We start from the raw sequence: 20,749 nt of genomic DNA, 5'->3' as shown, positions 1-20,749 counted from the left end.
AGGACAAAGGAAATTCAGCATCAGCGTCATTAGTTTTTTTAAAACTAAATTGGGCTTAAGTCTATGATGTTCCCATAAAGGCAATCAAACCCACTGCATTGAGTGTAATGCCAGAACTCCTTTTCTTATTTAACCATAGAATTAATCACAGAATTATTTGGCTTGGAAGGGACCTTACAGACCATCTAGTTCCAACCCCCTGCCACGGGCAGGGACACCTTCCACCACACCAGGTTGCTCAAAGCCCCGTCCAGCCTGGCCTTGAGCACTGCCAGGGATGGGGCATCCACAGCTTCTCTGGGCAACCTGTGCCAGTGTCTCACCACCCTCACAGGAAAGAATTTCTTCCTAATATCTAATCTCAATCCACCCTCTTTCAGTTCAAAGCCATTTCCCCTTGTCCTGTCACTACATGCCCTTGTAAAAGCCCCTCCCCAGCTTTCCTGTAGGCCCCCTTCAGGCACTGGCAGGCTGCTATAAGGTGTCCCCAGAGCCTTCTCTTCTCTGGGCTGAACAACCCCAACTCTCTCAGCCTGTCTTCACAGCACAGGTGCTTCAGCCCTCTGATCATCTTTGTGGCCCTCCTCTGGGCTCACTCCAACAGGCCCATGTCCTTCTTATGTTGGGGTCCCCAGAGCTGAACATAGTACTCCAGGGGGGGTCTCATGAAAGAGGAGCAGAGGGGGAGAATCACCCATCTCGACCTACTGGCCACGCTTCTGATGCAGCCCAGGGTCTAGTTGGCTGCCTGGGCTGCAAGTGCACATTGCTGGGTCATGTTGAGCTTCTCATCCACCAACACCCCCAAGCCCTTCTCCTCAGGGCTGCTCTCAATCCGTTCTCTGCCCAGCCTGTATTTGTGATTTGTCCCAGCAGGATGGAAGAGAGCTAATCATGAATGTTTCCACCACAAATGGTTTGCAAATGCAGGGGGGGGTTTCTTTCCAAAATGCAAACATTCTCATTTCCCTTGAAGTTTCTCCATATTAAGATTGCCTTAAAAACTGAGTGTGTCTTGTTTTTTAATGTAGTTTCTGAGGGGGTTGTTTTTAAAGAATAGACAGGAGCTGCTTTTTTGAAGTTGTTTTAAAAGTTTTAAAATTTTAATCCTTTTAAAAAGGCTTAAAGCCTTTTTTGCTCTTTTTTCCACTTTCTCAGTGCTTCACAGGATGTTAAAAGGAGGCCAAATTAAAAAATTGTCCACATTTTCATGTGAAAAACAACACCGAGTTCTGAAAAAGGAAACATAAACATGCCAACTGCATTTATTTGGGAGCACAGGTAACTAAATATAACCTACATTTGCTGACATTACATACATACATATTTCAGCCTGGAGAAGAGAAGGCTCTAAGGAGACCTGATTGCAGCCTTTCAGTTCTTAAAATGGCTTATAAGATGGGGACGGATGAAGGGGGGTGGCTTTAGACTGAAAGAGGGTGGACTGAGATTAGGCATTAGGAAGAAATCCTTTCCTGTGAGGGTGGTGAGACACTGGCACAGGTTGCCCAGAGAAGCTGTGGATGCCCCATCCCTGGCAGTGTTCAAGGCCAGGCTGGATGGGGCTTTGAGCAACCTGGTGTGGTGGAAGGTGTCCCTGCCCGTGACAAGGGGTTGGAACTGGATGATATTTAAGGTCCCTTCCAACCCAAACCATTCTATGATTCTATGGTAGTTGCTCAAAAGCAGTTTAAGTCTGTTTTAACTTTAAGGCCTCTTTTTCTCTCTGTGGTATTTATGGTAGCCATCATGACGCCTTCTACTGTGAGCAGTCTTGTCACCCAAAGCCACCCCATCTTGCCCCAGGTTGCTTTCTAGGTGGGTTTTCCTTTTCCATCAGCCAGCTGTGGACCAGGGCTGGCTGGCAGCACAAACCCTGGTGCCACCAGGTCTGAGGAATGGCACCTGTACATTTTTACTGCATACTCTGGTTTTATTTGCTTGCATTGTGAGTTTGCACTGGCCTGGCTATGTGGGCTGCTGCCACTGCTGCTTGTACAAAATTTGTGCTCTGTCTACAATCCACATCTGACTTTCTGGTTGTGAGAAGAGGTATTATTTATTACACATTCCTTCCCAAAACCTCCCATTGATAGAAGAAGGAAAAGAGCCTCCAGCTCTGACTTGAATGAAATGGGATATTTGAATGTGAAAAATGGGAAAATGAATAGGAAAACCAGCAACCGAAGGGACTAATTTTCTACTCCCTACCACTACAGCAGGGCTGTGCAAATGTGTGCACCAAGCTGGTGTAGTTCATCAGTAGTGGGCTGGCACTGGGCACACCGCACAGCCATTCCAGCCCCAAACCTTACCCTTAAACAAGCAAGAGGTGAAGGCACAGCCCCTGGTTTCAGTCCCTGGAGTGGGCATCGGCATGGCCAGCCTTGGAAAGGCTGGGATGGAAATGGAGATTTCTGCCTTTGTGTTTAAGGTGGCTGAGTGTCATCCCCAGTCAGAGGAGGAGGGAGTTGATGGCTGCAGTATCAGTGGGTCTGCCACTGGCCTTTTCTTGAATTTCTGTTTTGCTTTGTGGATCTGTTTTTTTCACTTTTTTTTTTTTTTTTTTTTTTTTTTTTTTTTTTTTACATGCAGGCAAGTTTTTTTGCCAGGAGACACAAGTCTTCCCACAGTTGAAGATATACTTCGTGCCTGAGTCACTGCTCTTTTCTCATCAAAGGGGTCCTGGTTTTCTGATGGTCAAGCTTAAGTCTCTTAAAGGGGAGGGCCTCTGCCCTTTGGAGCAATTTTTGCTCCATTATCAGAGAAGAGAGACTATCTTTCTTTCTCCCTTTACAGCTGCAGGAGCATCAAACTGCCTCCACAGAGCATTTCCCTGGAAGCCACATGCCTTTTCTGAAAGGCATCTCACCAGAGAGCTGGCAAATCCTGCACTGCCTGGCTCAAAAGGCTGTGATAAGAAATTACTGGGGTCACGGAGAAAACATACTTTGTGCAACCCTGTGGCTCTGAGGTGGACCACTGGACCCTCCAGTGAAGCTGTTCATTTTCTCTCCTCTTTTTTCCCTGGGTGAATTAATTTCATGCCCGCCTTTGGTGCTGGAGTGATGCTTGCCTGACTCCTTTTGGCTACAAATAGCAGCGGCAACTCTCCAGCCTCCTCCCCCAAACAAGGATGCCCCCAGCAGAAAGAAGTGCCCCTTGTTGTTGCCCCCTGCTGCTGACCCCTCCCTGGGTACTGCTGCAAGCTGCTGCTTCCCAGGAAAAAAACAGCACTGATAAAGTGCTTGTCATTCGTAATTTCTGGTTTCTTTTGCTAACTGACCAGCTGGGTCTCACCTTGCCCAGCCAGAGGGCAGTTGCTGTCCCACCATCTTCATACTCTCCTCCCATGGACAGAGGTTTCTTGTCTGATGCTGGCCTTGGATGACTTGGGCAATCTCGACAGGCTCCCATATGGCTTTTTGCAAGGAAGATTTGCCATCTCACAACTTTGTGTGCAGAGGTTTTCTCAGGGAAAGGCTTTGCCATTCGTTGCTTCCCCTCTGCCTCCTCTCCTGGGCCCCCAGGACTTCTGCACATCTCTTTGTGTCTGGGCCCAGCTTCAGCAGGAGAAAGGGCCACTATAACCCTATCCATCTTCCACCGGTGGAGGGGGCAGACGCACATCCCAGCAAGCGGGATCATCCACTCTAGTCCGTGCAAAGGGAGAAGTACACGTGCTGGTTGGGCACAATGCCATCCATTCCCAGGAACACAAACTGATCTCCAACGACACCGCAAGAGCTTAGGAAACCGCATTTCTTCCCTCTCCTTAGGACCTGGCACTTCAAATTTGAGAGGGAAAGCTGCTAAATCAGCCTAAACATTGTCCCATGCTTTCAAAATATTCATAAATAATCTCAAAATAGCAGTGAGCAGGAAGAGGAGAAGTTTGCTGCTGATATTCAGCGTGGTCAAGGCAAAGGGCTGACTATGAAGAGTTGCAGAAAGACCCTCATGGCGCTGAATAAAAGGGTAATAAAATCACAAATGAAATCTCATGTAGATAAATGTAAAGTGATGTGCATGGGAAAAGACAATCCTAGCTTTACACACAAAATGATGGGCTCTGAGTTGGCTATTTCCACTTGGGAGTGAAATTTTCAGGTTATAATAGATAGCTCTATGCAAATGTCAGCTCAACACTCAGTAGCAATCAAAAAAGCAAACAGAAAGCTAGGAATTATTAGGAAAGGAGGAGAGAGCAAAACAGAGGAAATCATTATGCTGCTGTATAAATCTGTGGGTTCCCATCTCTTGAATACTATTGTGCAGTCCTGATTCACCAATCTCAAATATGATACAGAAGAAATAGAAAAGTTACAGAGGAAGGCAATTGAGGGTGATCAAAGGCATAAAAGGGCCTCCATTCAGGGAATGACTGAATAGATTAAGACTTTTTATCTTGGAAGAAAAAATGACTGAAGAAGAAATATGACCGAGTTTCGTGACGGGAAGAGTGACACGACTGGGGAACAGCTGTTCACATTATTCAGTGCTGTTCAAAGGAAGAGAGTGATCATCAAAGAAAACTATCAAGTGACAAGTTCAAAATAAACAAAAGAGATTTTTTAGCTGTGGCACTCCTTGCCGTAGGGTACAGTGGATGTTTGAAATTTTCATTGGTTCAACAGGGTGTGAACTAATCGATGGAAGAAGAATCCATCATGGGCTATTAAATGCAGGGACAGTGTCTACAGTTCAAGAGGTTCCTGAGTCACAGACCACTAGGGGAGTGGAGAGTATTCTTGGAAGTATAAACAAATGTTTGATCTATTTTTGTATTGCTTCCTGAGCATCTGTTCGTTGCCCATCTTGTCCAGGGCAGGATACTGGGCCAGGTGTATTTTGGGGGCTAACCCTTAGCAGTCATCCCCATGTCCTGCACCTCACACCAGGCCATGCCTCCCACTGAGAAAAGCAGCTTAAATGTAGCCCGAGGCGTCTGGTGCTGCTGCCTGTCACCGTTTCCCATGAAGCCCCCTGCATCGAAGAGGTGGAGCTGCTGGGTGGCTTTCCAGCCTGAACACACCAGGCGTGATTTTCAGCTTCAAAACTCTTCCACCAAGACCCACAAGCAGGTGCCTCCCCTCTTCCTTTAGCTCCCAAAGCAAAAGCCTCTGTAGGCCACCCACTTCAGAGCATGGACCCCTTCTCATGGTATACCCTTGCTGTGGAAGGGGAAGCCATGATGTTTGTGGCTGCTGAAGCAGACCTTAGTGATGGAGGGAAAGCACCAAGCCAGCTGAGTGCTGGCTATGCCTGATGGGCACACTGACATAAAGCAAAAGGCATGCACTGCAGAAACCTGGCTCAGCATCATCTCCTCCCATCACTGAGTCTGGGACCTGAGGAAACCTGTCCAGTCCACCTTCTCCTGCACAGATAAGTCTCCTCTACAGATCCTCAGCTGGAGGCCAAGTCTTTCTTGAAACACAGCTGATAACCAAGGGATGCACCTTGTGCTCCTTGTGGACCTCTGATGTGCACCTCACCGTGCAGTGGAAACATGACCTGGTGGTGGCTGTCTCAGAACAAGGATGTTTGAATGCGGCCAGCTCACCTTCCCGCAGCCTAGCCTGGATCATCTTGGGGTTTATTGCCCCAAGGCACCACTGAAAGAGAATGCATGGTTATGAATGATGGAAGAGCATAAAAAAGAAAATGTGCAGCAGTGGCTTGAATGGTCAGTCCAAATCTGAGTGATTCACTCAAGATTTCCCCCAGTAAATTAAAAACAAACACTTGGATACTCTGCTGACACAATATGTAAGTGCCTCTTCTGGCTGAAAGGTCGCCACCTTAATTCCAGGGACATTTGTTCCTGTGCACTTTTCCAAGGCTGCCTTAAAAGCCATGCCTTGACTGTTTACTGGCTGACGGACACAAACTAGGAGCCTTGCTTTACACCTCCTTCCTAGCTAGAAATGAGAATGAGGGATAGTGCCTATTACAAGGTAATCACACCCCGGGGGAAATTCCTGAGCTCAGTTATCTCTGCTCCCCAGATCAAGGTAATCTCCTTGCACTTGGCTAGCCATTGGCAAAGCTTGTCTAGCCAGGCTGGCTTGTCACTCTCAGCATTTAGGAGCCTGCCCTATTTCTGGAGGCTGCTACATCTTCCAAGCAGCTTTGCATCGACATTGCACACTTGATAATGTGGAGGTGAGGCTTATTTTCTGAAAATCTACCTTTTTCACCTATAAGGCCTAATTTAAAGTAAATGTAAGGCTGTATTCTATTCTTATTACATGTGTGCTATTTTGCAGCAGCTCTGAAGGAGTAACAATGATATATTTTAAAACAGGAGGACAATCAGACTTCTGTTGAGTTGATTGATCTGCAGGAGAGGAAGCACAAAAAGGTTTATTACACACACTGAAGCAAATACTCTGACAGTGACTGTTAGGGGAAAAAAATCCCCACCCACATTTCTTGCCCCTAGATTTCCATTTGGAAGGAGTCCCTGCTGTGTTTGGCTCTGTAGGATAAGGAGGAAGATGAGAGTCTTGAACGTAGAGTGTGAACTGCAAGTGGGCAAGGGTGGGAAACCCCAGCTCTTGGCTGCAACCTGGGGAGACCAGGTGGCTTTCTCCCTCTCCCTCTCCCTCTCCCTCTCCCTCTCCCTCTCCCTCTTCCTCTTCCTCTTCCTCTGCCTCTGCCTTCACCTTTGCCTCCACTTCCTCTTCCTCTTATTCCTCTTCCTTCTCTTCCTCTCCTGTTGCAGGTGCTTCTCTCACCTACTCCTCCTCTTCCTTGGGGCTCCTCACCCGTCACTGGTGGGGGGTCCTGCCGCACCCAGGTTGCCCCCTGGCACCACAGCTGAGCCAGCAAGCCAGGGCAACCCCCAGCCCGGTTCCCAGCACAGGGTCTGGCCCCATCCTGCTGGTGCTGGAGGGAGCTTTTAGCCACCGAAAGGCAGAGCTCTGGCACCCCACAGCCATACGCCATGTGCATGGGCTGCCAGCGCAGCATCGCTGGCACAGGCTCCTCTCTCCTGCGATGGCCTTATTTTAATATATTTGCACTGAATAATACATATTTCTGGTGAAGAAAGGCGGGTATCTCTGTGCAGGGGGAACTTGGCAGCTCTGAATACTGAGCAGCCATTTCCTCAAAGCAGTAGGATTCAACCTGGTAATCAACCCTATTAGCATTAAAAGGAACTGTCTAAATGTCAAGCCATGTTCAATAAATAAGCACTAACACATTTAGAAATGGCTTAGAAAGGGGAATTAAATTTTTTGCTGCTAATTGTGATTCTTATTTTAGATTTCCTGCCAACTCTAGCTCTTCCATTCAATTGAGACGATCATTTGATGCCAAAACGAAGGAAATGAGATGGCCTGAAAGTTGAGGGTAGGCAAAGCTGTTCATACATCACAGAGTATGATGGGGACCTCAACCCCTTTCACAAGCCCCTGGAAGCAACATAAGGATGGGATCAGCACACCTTTCGGTCAGGTACCTTCCAGCCTCCCGTTACAGTGGTGCCCAGATCCTCTGATACCACTTGATCCCACTGGAGTGGTGAAAAGCCAGGAGACAAAGGAGAGGAGGGCAGGCTCCTGCCAGCTGAAGGCATGCAGCCCAGGAGGCAGGTGAGCAGAAGCAGGGAGCACAGCTTGCTGGAGGCACGTTTTATAAGCGGTGCCGGTTTTAACAACCCTGCTCCTCTGGACCCAGGCACCTCCAGCGCTGCCTGCGTGGAAGTGGCTCACCGATGTCTGGTGCTTTGATGCAATAATGACATGTAACTGATACTGATGGCAAAGGCTAATCCACTCTGCCCCATAATGTCCCCAGTCAATCATGCAATATTCTGTTATTGGAAAAACTCATTTTTGCCCCTCTGATAGTAATCAGTGTATGCCCTGAAGCACAAGGCTTGATAGCCTGTGTAATTTGCAGCCTAGCTTAAGTGTAACTGCAGATGTTAATCCTATTTATATAAATGCCTGACAAGCAAAAGTAGGGATGGAGGTACGAGCTGCAGGGCAGGCAAAGGCATAGAGCTGGATTTCCAGGAATTCTCCTGCAGATTTCAAGCTGCCACACCCCAGTGATGGGAGACTGAGAGGTTTGGGGTGGGCAAGGGGAGATAGCATAGGCAGCGTCTCTGCAGTTGTGCCCTTCCTTTTGCCTGGTATCTATCCTGGAGCAGACCTCACCATGGAGCATGTCTCCTGCTCTGGGCAACCACTTTCTACCTAACAAATGTGTGTCTAAGCTTGTTGTGAAAATAAAAAACTAAAAAAAGAAAAGAAAAAAAGCAAGATTTTCTTCTTTCCGCCTCTGATTCCTGAGTGCAGAAATCCAGACAGAAGAAGAAGAAGAAGAGAGGAGTTGCCTTCTCTGCAATATTTTGTCATCAGACTTTCAATGGACAACCAGGAGCGTTGCCTTGCTGAGCCTACCTCCCCTGCTCTCTGGAATCAGCTGCATTTTGCCTTGCAGTTTTCATTTTGCAAATTTGCTGATTTTCTTCTCCTCTAAGTTTTGCTTCTAATTTCTATCCACCTCCTCTTTCAACATCTCACTCTCTGTTTTCCCACACACCCCACCCCGCCCTGCCTCTCTCCTAATCCCTATTCTTGTTTTCCTCTCCTCCCTGGGGTTTGTACTTCTTAGTTTTTCGTTCATATCCCCACAGTTGTTGGTATTTTTTCCTTCTCTAATCTTGTATTTCTTGCCCTTTCTCTCAGATTTCTAGTTTTTCTTCTTTTACCTCCTTTCCCAACTTTTTTTCTCCAAACCACATCTTTATTGCCTCCTGGTCTCTGACACCCCATGTCCCACCCAGCTGAGATGGGGCAGAAACCTGTCAAAACTGAGGAGAAAGACCATGGGAAGAAGAGGGATGTGACCCTTCAGTTTAAGGCTGGAACTCCCATGCATCCACTTGGCCCTTCCCTAGAGACTGACTCTGATGTTCTGACAAAAATGTTCCCATTCATGTTTGTCTCCTTGTTTTTATTATGGCCCTAGATCACTTGTCCCCGATGAACACCAAATAGTGCTTATCTCTGATCCACAGTGGCAAAAGGAGAAGTTCAAATGCTTTGGTCATTCTTATGAACAAAATGTTTTTCGGTTTAGCCTGGCATTTTCAAAGGATGGCAGATGGGCACCTAGAAAACTCAGGATTTATCTCACCGTGGCTGTGATCATTCCCAGTATCGCACTGTACCTTGCTCACACAGTCCTGCCTGGTTATTCTCCTTTCTGTCCTCAGCTGCTGCCTCTTCCTGGGTTTCGGCTGGCTCCTTGCTCTCTCCAGCCTTGTAGTACCCCTCCACATGCCTGGAGAGCATGTCCGTGGCTGGAGAGAAGAGCAGGACTTCTCTCAGCATGGGGACACAGTGCTGAAGCTGCTCCTGCACCATGGCAGCCTGTGGTGGGTGCCAGGAGGGGGGACTGTGTGCCCCTGCTGCAGCCAGCCTGGGCGGAGGAGAATGTGGGCCAGCTGAGCATGACTTGCTGCTCCAAATACCTTTCCCGGGACTTTTGAGGAGGGTGTCCCACAGGCCAGGAGACTTGGGTGAGCTGAACCAAGGCCCAAGGTCATGCCACTAAGTGCCTGAATTAGGAGCCTAATATTGTCAACAGCAAGAAACAGGCACCTCCAGCAAGAGATTTGGAGGAGTAGGCACCTAGCGCCGGGGGGATGAGACAGGGACACAGCTCTTTAGTTAGCCTTTCCTAAAAGGGCACAAAAAAGCATCTCCTCACCTTGCCAGGGTGCAATGAGGCCTAAACACATTAAATAACATATTCTGGGTGAAATGTGCTCTGTAGCGATGCTAAATTTTTCTGCTCAGCTGCTCAGTACTGAAAATACCCTCTGAACTGGTTGTGCAGGATTGAACTGTGGGAGGAAGGGTTATGTACTGAGAGGCACCGAACCTGCTCCCGTCACAGGTGGATACTCAAAACACACTTGCAGTGGTGATGGGTACTTGTGCCTGCTCACTCCATCTATTTCACCAAGGAGGGGGAAGAAGGGAGGTCACTGCTTTGTAACTGCAGGAAAGCCTCAGTTTCTAAGAATTCACACCTTTGAGTGAAATCTAACCCAAGTCTCTTAGGCCACATGGAAGAGAAAGACTTAATGCCAGCAAGCCTGGACTTTGCAGGAGCTGTGACCTGCTGATGACCATGGTCCCATTGGGACAGGAGGGATCCAGCTGCCCAGCAGCATTTCCAGCCATGGATTTCCCTGGCTTTGCTGCCCTCCCAGCAGCCCTGCAACACCCAGCACCTGCACCCTGACGTGTTACTGCTGGCACCATCCCTTGTCCTGCAGGATCAATGAAACAGCAGCATTTCCCTGGTCTTATTCCAGGTTTAGCTAACCTAAACCAAACACCAAAAATCCCTCAAACCCAAAGCAAGGAAATCTGAACTTCACAACCATTTAATTAAGGATAATACCCCTGGAAACATAGTTATAGACTACACTGTATTTGTTGTGCTTTGTTTGCCTCCTGTTCATCTCTAGGGATGTCTCCCACTTGGGCAAGAAACATCAGACAGGCTAAAACCACATGTTTGTGGGTGCTTTACCTCACCAACACATCTTCTCTGCCTGGTTACATTGCGTCTTGTTTACTTTTTAGAGCAAGGCTGCGACAGCTTGGCCCTGTCACACATTTCCATAGCTGCAGGAGCCCCGACTGTGGCCAGGGCTCTCCCCGCTTGCTGTGGTTCCAGCTGCAGGGTCTAAGGACAGCAGTAAGGGTGGGCCGGCAGGGACTGGTAATATCTTTAATTCTACCTATTAATATAGATGGAAAAGAGAAGACGAGCATTTGGGCACATTTGCTGCTTTCTTTCAGACCTGAGAAATAGTTGGTACAGCCAAGAACACATTTTCCACCCCAACTGTATACTACAATTGATCTAATAAAAATGTATTTCATTTGCCTACAAAAATCACTCTTTTGGGCACTTTACAGCCATAAAGCATGCTGTTTTCTATTCCTGGGCTCCTTTAAAAAGCCAAGTCTTGCTGCTTATATTAGTGAACACACCAGACACATGGTACAGCCAAGTGAGCACTGCTGTAGGAGTCTTCACATTACAGTTTTCTAGGCTTGATCCTCCAAGCACTTAAATTGATTTTACACTCATGGTACTCCTGGGACACCCAGGCAGCTGCTTCAGGTTTTCACCAGTTTAAGTAAGATTAGGATCAGGCCCAAGAGCTTTACGCCTTGCAGCAGCCTGCGTACTGCAGGCGCTCTTACCTTGGTGAGCTCATGTCTGTGTTTCCAGGGGACAAAGAGCAGGACTGGGACCCACAACTGGGATGCATGCAAAACTGATGGTTAACTGTGGGAACCGGCAAGCAAACTCACATTAAACCAGGCAAAACTGATTTAGGATCTGGTTGTGATGCACATGCCAGAAAGTAGCATTTGGTCCTTTTGGCATCCCTGAGAGCATGAACAGAGGATGGTTTGGTCAAAAAAGGTGTATTAAAAGCAGAACCTTAATGCTGCTCACCTTGGTCTGTGGGCTTAAGGCTGCTCCTGCTGCCCATGGCCTCTGAGCTCTTCTCTCTCCTATTACTGAAACAGCCTAAACATCATGTTTTAGTTATAAAGTGAGTTTAGTGGGTGGAAGGGTGGGAGGGGAAGGGGGATTAAATTTACTGCTTCAGTGACTACAGATCTGAAATAAATCTCCGATTCAATGATAGATCAATAACACCAAGATTGGGTTTAAATTATTAATAAACTATGAGAAACGAGGATAATTATTCTATGAGTCACAGCTCTCTAATGCACTGCACATTTTTTCCCAAGACATCTGCATTGAAGCACGACCTGCCTATCTTTTGGCAGAAAGCTGTAGCCAAGAAGTTAATGCTTTTTGTTTTGCTAGCTAAGCATTTCATAAACCCTCGTGGGGCTGAGACAGCCTAGTGATAACGTTGTGCTTCTCTCACAGAGAAACCCTTAGGTCAGGATCCCCTAAAACATTTAGGTGTCTAATGTGCCCCTGGAAATCAATGTGATTGATTTGAATCACATTTGTGAATGGGTCAGAAGGCCCTCAGATGTCCTTCTGAACCTGGATGGCTGGAGATCAAGGAGTTGTGTGAGAGGAGATGCTGGCCTTGGAAAGTGGCCTTGAGTGGTTGCAGAGGCCCATTGTCTTGGTGGCAACAAGTAGGGACAACCTCAGGACTGTGGGAGGCAGGGAGGGGAGGAAAGGCTTTTGCACGTTGCTGGTAGACTGCAGTAACAGCACCACAGAAATGCTCGTGAACTTCAAGTGGAGTTCACTTCACTCCCCCTTTTCAAGCAAAAAAGAAGTGCCCGTCAATCTGAGGAGGCCCATTAAAATCAAGAAGATGAAAACTAGAATATTCCTCCATTCTGGGTTGCAACCATCTCTGTTGGGTGAGACAGCCCACACTGACTCATTATGGGCTAGAGATGCTGAGCACCTCTGGGTATCCTCCCACCTCAGTGGGTGTCACCCTCAGCTCCAGCATCATGGCTTAGGGTGGTGGTGGAGAGCAAAACTGACTTCAAGCAAAACCAGCTCACCACTGCTCTTTGACGGAGGGGGCTGGGGTTGTAGGGGCTCAGAGCACTCTTGATGATGCTCATCAGCTGCTGGGCTATCAGGCAAGGTGTTCAGCATTGCCTTGGCTTACCAGAAGAGTACCTTGCTTAACAAGAGAGGAACAGAACTCAGGATATTGGTAATGGAAGGCATTTATCCTTGTCAAGGTACTTCAACCAAATCAAAATCTCTGCCAAACAAAGCTTACCTTGTAATTTATTTTTTTTTTATTTCAGTAGACGATGCAAAAAAGCCACTTTTTTAAAAAAAATAACAACCATACAATTCTGAGTACTTGGGATGTTAGGCAGGATTGCTTTAAATGAACTTACCATCCCCCCAGCACCAGGGACTTGTGTGAACAGCTCCACTCCATCTGTGTTATCTTATCCTCCGTGTCACGCCTTCTGCTGTGGCAGGAAGGAGGATAGCCATCTACATGCTGTCTGCAAAGAGGTGACACTGGGTGGGATGCTCCTCGGTGGTTCATGGCCAGCGGGGAAGAGAGCTGTGGGGTTTAGGAGCAGGCAAGCTTTTCCCAGCAGTTTCCAGTGATTCTTGGCTGCGTTATTTTGGACAGTGAACACCAGTCACCTTAAATGAATCCTGCCTCAGAAGATGTGAACGTTAGGTCTCTGCAGTGTGTGGAGGGAACAGACGCACTGGCAAAGCTGAGTATGGCAGAGAAGAGAGGGGTGACTGCCAACACCCCAAAATGGGCAAGGAGTATTGATAGCAGCTGTGCGCAGTCCTCTATGGACTTACTGCTTTCCTTGCCTCTAGTACACTGGATGAAACAAGGTTGTATCAGTCCTAAAATCTCTCTCCTGCTTATCTCAGCTTACACAGTTCTGCAAATGGCATTAGGTGACCCCGACTCTGCCGGGTGATTCAGCATCACTCCGCGCCCCACACAGGCTGGGGCTCTGCTGGAACGCCCCTCTTCTACTACAGCACATCCAGCAGCAACTGGGGCTTTCCATACCCCCTCCCACTCTCTCCTTTCACCTGAAGTTATCTGGCAGGGTATGAAATCATTCTGAGCCTACGACACGGAGCTATCAAGGTGTCCAGCTGCTACTGTCTGTGTAATGCAGGTGAAATTTTTTGATCATCCCTGTGATACACAATTTAAAGATGCCTGTGGCCTTGACAAATGAAAAAAAAGAACTTATCACCAAACATGGGGGAAAAAAAAAGGTGCCAAACAAACTGTGATTGGGGCCTGATTTGATCTGATTCAAGCGAAGGAGTGAAGAGTTTTTGATTTTTTTCTTTTTTATCTGCATCAGTAATTCAACAAGGCCCTTACACATCACTGCTTTTTTATTAGTTACCTACAAATTTTAAAGGATTCTGGGCACAGTGCACACAAATTAATGCATCTAGGGATGAAAACTTTCAAGGAATAGGGGGAGCAGTGATGCTGTGGTGTTTTCATCATGTGTTTGCTCTCCCAGCTCTGCTGAGGTAGCCAAACGCCATCATTTCTGCCTTATGCATGAGGAGCAGAGCCCAGGAAAGGGCCATGTGCAGGTTAACTGGGACAGGTATCAAACGCAAATTTCATGGGGACCCCAGTTCTGGGACTCAGGGGTGGGCAGGTGACGGGCTGCTCCATGGGTCAGGCTGAAGTTTGCTCGAGGATGAGATGTTCTCAGGTTGAGCAACCTGCCTGCCTGTGATGGGTCTGGGTGCAGCCCCAGCAATGTACAGGCAGCTGGCTGCATGCACCCCACATGCACCCCAAATCACGGCCGGTCCCTTAAGGACAGCTCAGGCCAGCCCTGCAAGATGCTGCTGCTGCTGGGTCCCCTTCAGCTCCTGGAGCAGCAGGTCCACACCTCGTGGGAAGGCACAGACTTCTCAGATGGGTTGGGAATCTCATTTTTGTTACGTCTGGGTAGTGCCTTTCTGTTAGCCTGGAAACCGTAAGGCCGATTTCCCTTGATATCACAACAGAGGCTTTACCTCAGACCATAACATTTTCATAATTTGGGGAAGAAATAGAGCTTCTTTTGGGCTGCAAGTTATGAATTTATAACCCTATAATGAAAAAAACACCTTGCTGCATGTTCACGTAGCAATACAACAGACTTCCCTTAGACAGCTGCTTATATCCATTTCCCTTGGTGCCAAGCACATGTGGTAGCATCTTTAAGGAGAAAAGCCAGAACATCCTTCAGATATTCATATAAGGAATGTTATCAATGGGACTGAGTGACATTTAAAGTACACTGCAGAAGAATTTGGTCTTTATTTGTCTCTTGAACGAGCGCCTCTACCCAATTTCTCTTCTCTCCCCTTCCCTCTGCCTGCAAGGAAGATTAGATATGTCTAATATTTATATCAAACAGCTGAAAGGGGTGAGTTACATCCCCAGCCAATGTAAATCCATGTTGCTGTAGCAGCATCAGTGGTGTGAAGGGTGGTATTACACTGATTTACTGTGGCTGGGGAATCAGACCTCCCTTTCCTCCCCTGCTGGAAGAGCAGCCTGCAAAATAAAAATCACACATTGCAGCCACTTGGAGAGATGCTGCATGGGATTTATCAGTCCAACAAATAAGAAAAAAATATTAAAAAACCCCTCTTCAGAAGCTGACAGGGTTCCTTTTAATACAGCAAATGTTGAGGGGTCCAAAGACAACAACTTGGACAGACATAACTTCCAGTTTATTAATAGCAGGGGCACTGCAGCAGCTGCCAGGCTGTGGATGTCTCAGGCATATTGTAAATCTCCAGTTGTTCGGTGTTCCTGCTGCTTGCCCGCATACGGCATGAATACAACGTAACGTGACTGAATTATATAGAAAAAATGTTACCAATTACTCTCCTTACTTGGATTCCTTCGGCTTAGAGCCAGTGGGCTGAACTGACGGGGAATCTGTCGCTGGTGCTGGAGAGGAAAGAAAAAGCTTTCTTAAAAAAAAACCAAACCCAACAAAAAAAATCCTCTTTTTGTGAAGAACAGTGGGGTTTTTTTCTTGCCTTAAGATTTCTTGCCATTTCATTATTTTGTATTTCAGATAAAACCTTCCCACCTTAACGAGGAACATTTTTCCCCATCGGTTTTAATGGTATAATAAATTGCGTGAGAGCAAAGGAAAAGCTCCCAAAACTGAGCTGTAAAAGAAGTTGCTGGAGACCGAGGGCAAGCTTTGGAGAAGAAGAGACAAGAATTACAAGCTAATTTACTTTGCTTTTCCATTCAGGTTTTATCTGTAAGTAGCTCGGGTCTGCTTATTTTACTGACTCTTTGGGAGAGCGTATTCCCACGGGTGTTTCACCTCCCCACTCGAGGCGTGCAGCTCCGCAGGGGCAACGGGGCAGGGGACCAGGGCTACCCCTCTGTGGGAAGGACATGGTGCTACAGGCATGGGGAGGAGACTGGTAATTTTGGCCTGAACACCTCGTACAAGCAAATGAAGTGTCCTGAGGGATTTGCTGTCAAAGCAGCACCTTTCTCCTCCAGGTTTGCATTATTTCAGCGGCCACAGGCTGCACGTTTCCCCCTGCATGCAGAGTGCAGCAGACCTGGGGTCTGTTACCACCCCACCTACCGGGTTGATTATACCTCTCAGCTCAGCAAAAATCCTCTATGAAATAAACCAGCGCTTATGCAACCTACCTCGGTGCCTACATCCCAAGCAGTGTTATTTCTAAAAAATCAGAGAGGACAGAGGGAGACATTTGGGGCAGGTGTATGCAGAAGATGGTGGGAGAGAGGAGAGACACCCACGGGCAGGCAGAGGTCTGGGGAAAGAGGGTGGACATAGAGGCATTTGGGGAGGGCAGTAGGGTGGCAGAGTAGGTTGTGAAAAAACAATGTAGAAGAGTAAGAGACCTGGGAAAAAAAAGAGGCATGGATGTGACAGGGAGCCAGAAAAAGCATTGAAATGAAGGGTGTTACTCAGATTACATAAGCCACTCTTATGAAAGTCAAAAAACAATGAAAAGAGACTGAAGAAGGCCAAAGAAGCCTCTGAATCACTGTAGTGTACAAATTCTTGAAGACGTATTAACTGTTCACTGTAGGTTCCTAATGAGGCATTCCCATATTTGAGTCTGCCTGGTAAATCTATTTGTGTCCAAGTACTAGCCTGCTACTGAAACAGGCTGAAAGGAACTTCATCTTTCATCTGAATTTTAAATTGTGATGTGGAAATTCAACAAGTGACTGCCTGGGATAGCACTGAGAGAGGTTTCTGCATGCACTTACTTCCAGTCACTTGTGGCTGTTTCAGATCCTCAGCCTCTTGATGGGGCAGATTTGTCTTCAAGGATACAGCTCACACATATACCTGCTAAGAATACTTGATTTCCACATGGAAAGCTCTTCAAAAACAAACATTACATGTACAAACAGTTGATCTTTCTCATTCTTGGGAGCTGGCAAATTTGTTGAGAAAAATGCAAAAACGAGCAGAAAACACTTCTGTTGGCCAGCCCCCAGGGAGGACAAATGCATGAATTCTCTAGGAAATAGGTAACCCTTTACTTCAAAGATTAGCCTGTCTCTTTCGTGCTGGCTGTGCATTTTTGGCTATGCCAAGGCAGGCTATCCTAGGGGCTCTCCTATAACAGGTGGAATGCATGTTCATAGCGTGTTCAAGGAAGAAATATGTAAAAAGTCCAAACTTTCCTTTAAAAACCCAATTTAAACTTAGGACAAGGACAAGTTGTCCCACTTGGACCCCAGTTTGGTATCCAGTCTCTGTTGCAGAAAGCCACACTCTCTCTGTGCAGGGAACCTGTTGCTGTTCCCCATGGCTTTGTGAGCAAGACTAGTCCGCTTAACATAATCTCGTATTCTCTGTTTATTGAAGGTTTCTTCAGAAGTTGTGTACTTCTTTTCCAACCTTTTCGCATTTTTCCTTGCGAGAGCAGAGCTGGAATCTGGTGACCCAGTACCAGGGAGAAATATTTTCGGTTGGGGCTGGTAGTGCCAGACCCTGACAGCTTGCGTCCATTAAACTTATCTGCAATGCATTAAGGAGATGAGAATCTTCAGCAACAGGCAAAGTCAATTCATCATTCTGGTAACAAAGAAAGAAAGAAAAGAGAGATCCCATTAGTCATTTAGTCCTGACGGGCATATTGATTGATGTAGTTAAAATGTTCACACTAAGATAACCTTATTAGATTGAAAATCACTTTCTTTTCAGGAGGATCTACTAGGCTCCAATTCAACAAAGCACTTAAAGAAATACCTGATATTAAGGGCATCCCCAAGTCCCATTGGTGGGATTTTCTTAAATAGGATCCACCTAACACTGAAATGCCAAAGCTTAAGGTAGCTAAAAAGGATAGCATAATGCCTATCTAGGTTCAGATATGCCCAAACCAAATACCTTGCGTTATGCAATGGTACCCTCATCCCCACTAAGGCTGTACTAAAGATTGCATCGGTGATTTAATTATTAACCTAGTTTGCTTTGGCTGTAAAATGCAGTACAGCTGAAACTTACTGTATGCAGACTGGAACAGAGTGCACTTTATATTCATTACTAGTACTCAGACAAATTATTTTGGACATTTTATGCTACATGCTGATGAAGAAAAAAATAAAAATGTACAGTGGAATCTATTGAATCTGTTTAATTGGACCTGCTGGTGGTCATCCGACCATGCCAATTAAATAAAGACAAACAAAAGCATCTCTCAAAGGACTTGCAGTGAATAAACTCAGGATAAATACTGCATGATTTTTGTTATTGCATTATTCTGTATAGTTGTGTGTCTGAAACACAAGCTAGCCATAAAAAGCTACTTGCCCTCCTGTTTACAATATCTGGTTAATTGTATCTGCATCTTCCCTTCATGCACTCAGCCTGTTTAATGTCAAAAGAGAAAGGAGGGAAAAATAACAAGGTTAGTGTGGCAGAACTAGTGCTTTGCAACCTCCTTTTCTCCTGCCTGTCCCTCACTGCCAGTTCCTGTTGGAAATGATGTTCCTATGCTCTGCCTGACTGCAGAGACGGCTGTTTCCAGGTGTTTTACTGATGCAGGGGGCCCAAAACATTTGGGCACCTGTGGCTCACCTCCAGGCTATGTAACCTGCTGTCCACATGGGCAGAGTGGTCTGTGGGCACTGCAGATGTGCAGGGACCACGCAGTGGGACGTGCTCCTCACCCCTCAGCTGGGCTTCCCTGGTGGGACAGTTTCTGAGAACAGAGTAAGCAAATGCCAAGCAGGAATGTCACAGCACCATCCATGGTGAAGGTGCTGACTAGACAGGGTCACAGCCCACACTGTTTCTGTGGGACTCTGGCAATGGTCAACTGTTATGTGTCCTTGCGTACTAAAGAGCATAGGCCTGAGACATGGTGGTTAGAGCATTTTAATCTATATGGCTGACCTAGTCCGGTTTCTTAATACAAGTGCCTGACAGGATGGACTCAGATGCTACGGAGAAGCACATGTATAGGGTATCAATACTGCTCCCTTTGTCAACTTATACACCTCACTGAAAGAAATCACTGAGCTGGTCTGGCAAAAGCCATACTGTCCAGCTCTGTTGATTCACATTAAGGACTATCTTTAATTCTCCTCTTATACTTCTCTCAGGATAATTTTTTTTCAGTTCTCTGAAACTTTCCTTCTGATCCAGGACTTGTAAAAACCAATACCAACAAACCAGCGAGACCCCAAAAGTTTCTCTTTTACTACTGCTTTGCCTGGGTTACTTGTCTACACCTGATTTTAAAGCACCTAGCTTTACAAGTGGCAGTCTAACACTGCATCCTTCATTGCTGGGACAGAAAGTATCTCATTATTATGTAATCTAATTACATTGCTTGATTTTCATCGCCTTAGAGAACCATCTTTGGAAAAGTTTGTGATTTAGCCTTTCATGAACGATTCTGTAATTTCTCTTATAACAGATTGTTAAGATTCCTTTGTTTCTTCATCATACTTTAAAGCATCTCTGATGTCACTAACCCTACTGATCATTGTACTGCTGTCCTTTTGCTTCCTGTGTCAAGTTTTCATGGTCACAGACCTACAGAACAAGCCAGGCTGGCAGATGCCACTGGAGGTTGCCAGGGTCCAGGCCCCTCCCCAAAGCAAGTCAACTAGATCAAGGGCCTTGGGGTTTTGTCTAGTCAAGTTTCAAATGCCTCCAAAGACTGAGATCCTACAGCCTTTCTGACTCCAGTATTTAACTACTCACATGCTGAAAATATTTTTTGCTAATATTTAATTGGGATTTCCCGTATTCCAGTGTGTGTCTGCTGCCCCTTATACAACCACAGTGCAGTACTGAGAAGAGCTGGTTGTCTTCTCACCCTCTCATTTGGCATCTATTGGCAGTGATGGGATGTACCTGAGCATTTTCTCCTCCAGGCTGAACAGTTTCAGCTCTCTCAGCTTTCTTTTATGCATATAGGCTCCAGCCTTTACATGTCTTGGTGACCCTTTGCTCCAATATGGAGCAGTCTCTTGTACTGGGGAGCCCCAAAATGGACACAACATTCCAAACGTACCTCATCGGTGCCAAGCAGAAGGTAATAACCATGCCCCTCCACCTGGGGTTTGGAAGTCAAGTCCCACCCAGCTGTTTTGGTTGCTGCTTCCTTCAACTCACAGTCACCTTCATCTCCCCACTTTAATGCCTTGTAATTGCCATTTCCCTTGGATGGCAATGTATGGATCTGGGCAAGCTCAGCAACTGCTCTGGGGCAAGCCAATGCCATTTTCGCAATGTCTGAATGTCAGGGGCTTTTCTGGCCCCACGTCTGTGCACGACACTTCACCTCTGGCCAGGTGCTGTGATTCACCTAGGTAAGTCCTGCACACCATCATCACTTAAAATTGGCTGCCAGCCTTGAACTCTTCCTCTTCCACAAATGTTTTAAAGGACATTTTAGAGTGTATTCTTAGTAACGCTTCTAAAAAATTTTCTCTTGCACTCTCAGTAACAGGGAATTTGAATTAGTAAAAGCACAGCTGAAACGAAGAGTTTTCAAGCCCAGGGGAAGAGCTCGAGCCATGAACATGCAGACTTAACTCACCTGCCTGGCTCCACACAGCATCATCATCAGCGCCTACGGGTAGGATCTCTTCCTTAATATACCGTTTGTCAGTGTTGCCTTGTCACCCTTCCTGTCCTGATTTCCCCCTATAACAAAAGAGAAAAATCAGCTTATACAGTAAGTGTGG

At 46.5% G+C, this 20,749-nt stretch overlaps 1 pseudogene across 1 annotated transcript in view; it reads right to left on the bottom strand.

Annotated features, from left to right (window-relative positions):
* The window catches only part of LOC119142969, a 32,795-nt pseudogene extending 12,512 nt beyond the window's left edge, over positions 1 to 20,283 (bottom strand). Inside the window, exons 1-7 of the transcript XR_005102531.1 lie at positions 20,175 to 20,283; positions 17,274 to 17,564; positions 15,424 to 15,504; positions 12,915 to 13,028; positions 11,512 to 11,576; positions 9,194 to 9,325; positions 3,301 to 3,653 (exon numbers count right to left, since the gene is read on the bottom strand). The product of XR_005102531.1 is annotated as an uncharacterized LOC119142969 (transcript). The remainder of the gene's footprint in view (positions 1 to 3,300; positions 3,654 to 9,193; positions 9,326 to 11,511; positions 11,577 to 12,914; positions 13,029 to 15,423; positions 15,505 to 17,273; positions 17,565 to 20,174) is intronic.
* Between the last annotated feature and the right edge of the window lie 466 nt (positions 20,284 to 20,749).

The sequence above is a fragment of the Falco rusticolus genome, chromosome 2 (assembly GCF_015220075.1).
Source record: "Falco rusticolus isolate bFalRus1 chromosome 2, bFalRus1.pri, whole genome shotgun sequence".
Taxonomy (NCBI): Eukaryota; Metazoa; Chordata; class Aves; order Falconiformes; family Falconidae; genus Falco; species Falco rusticolus.
This window is presented reverse-complemented; position numbering and strand designations above follow the sequence as displayed.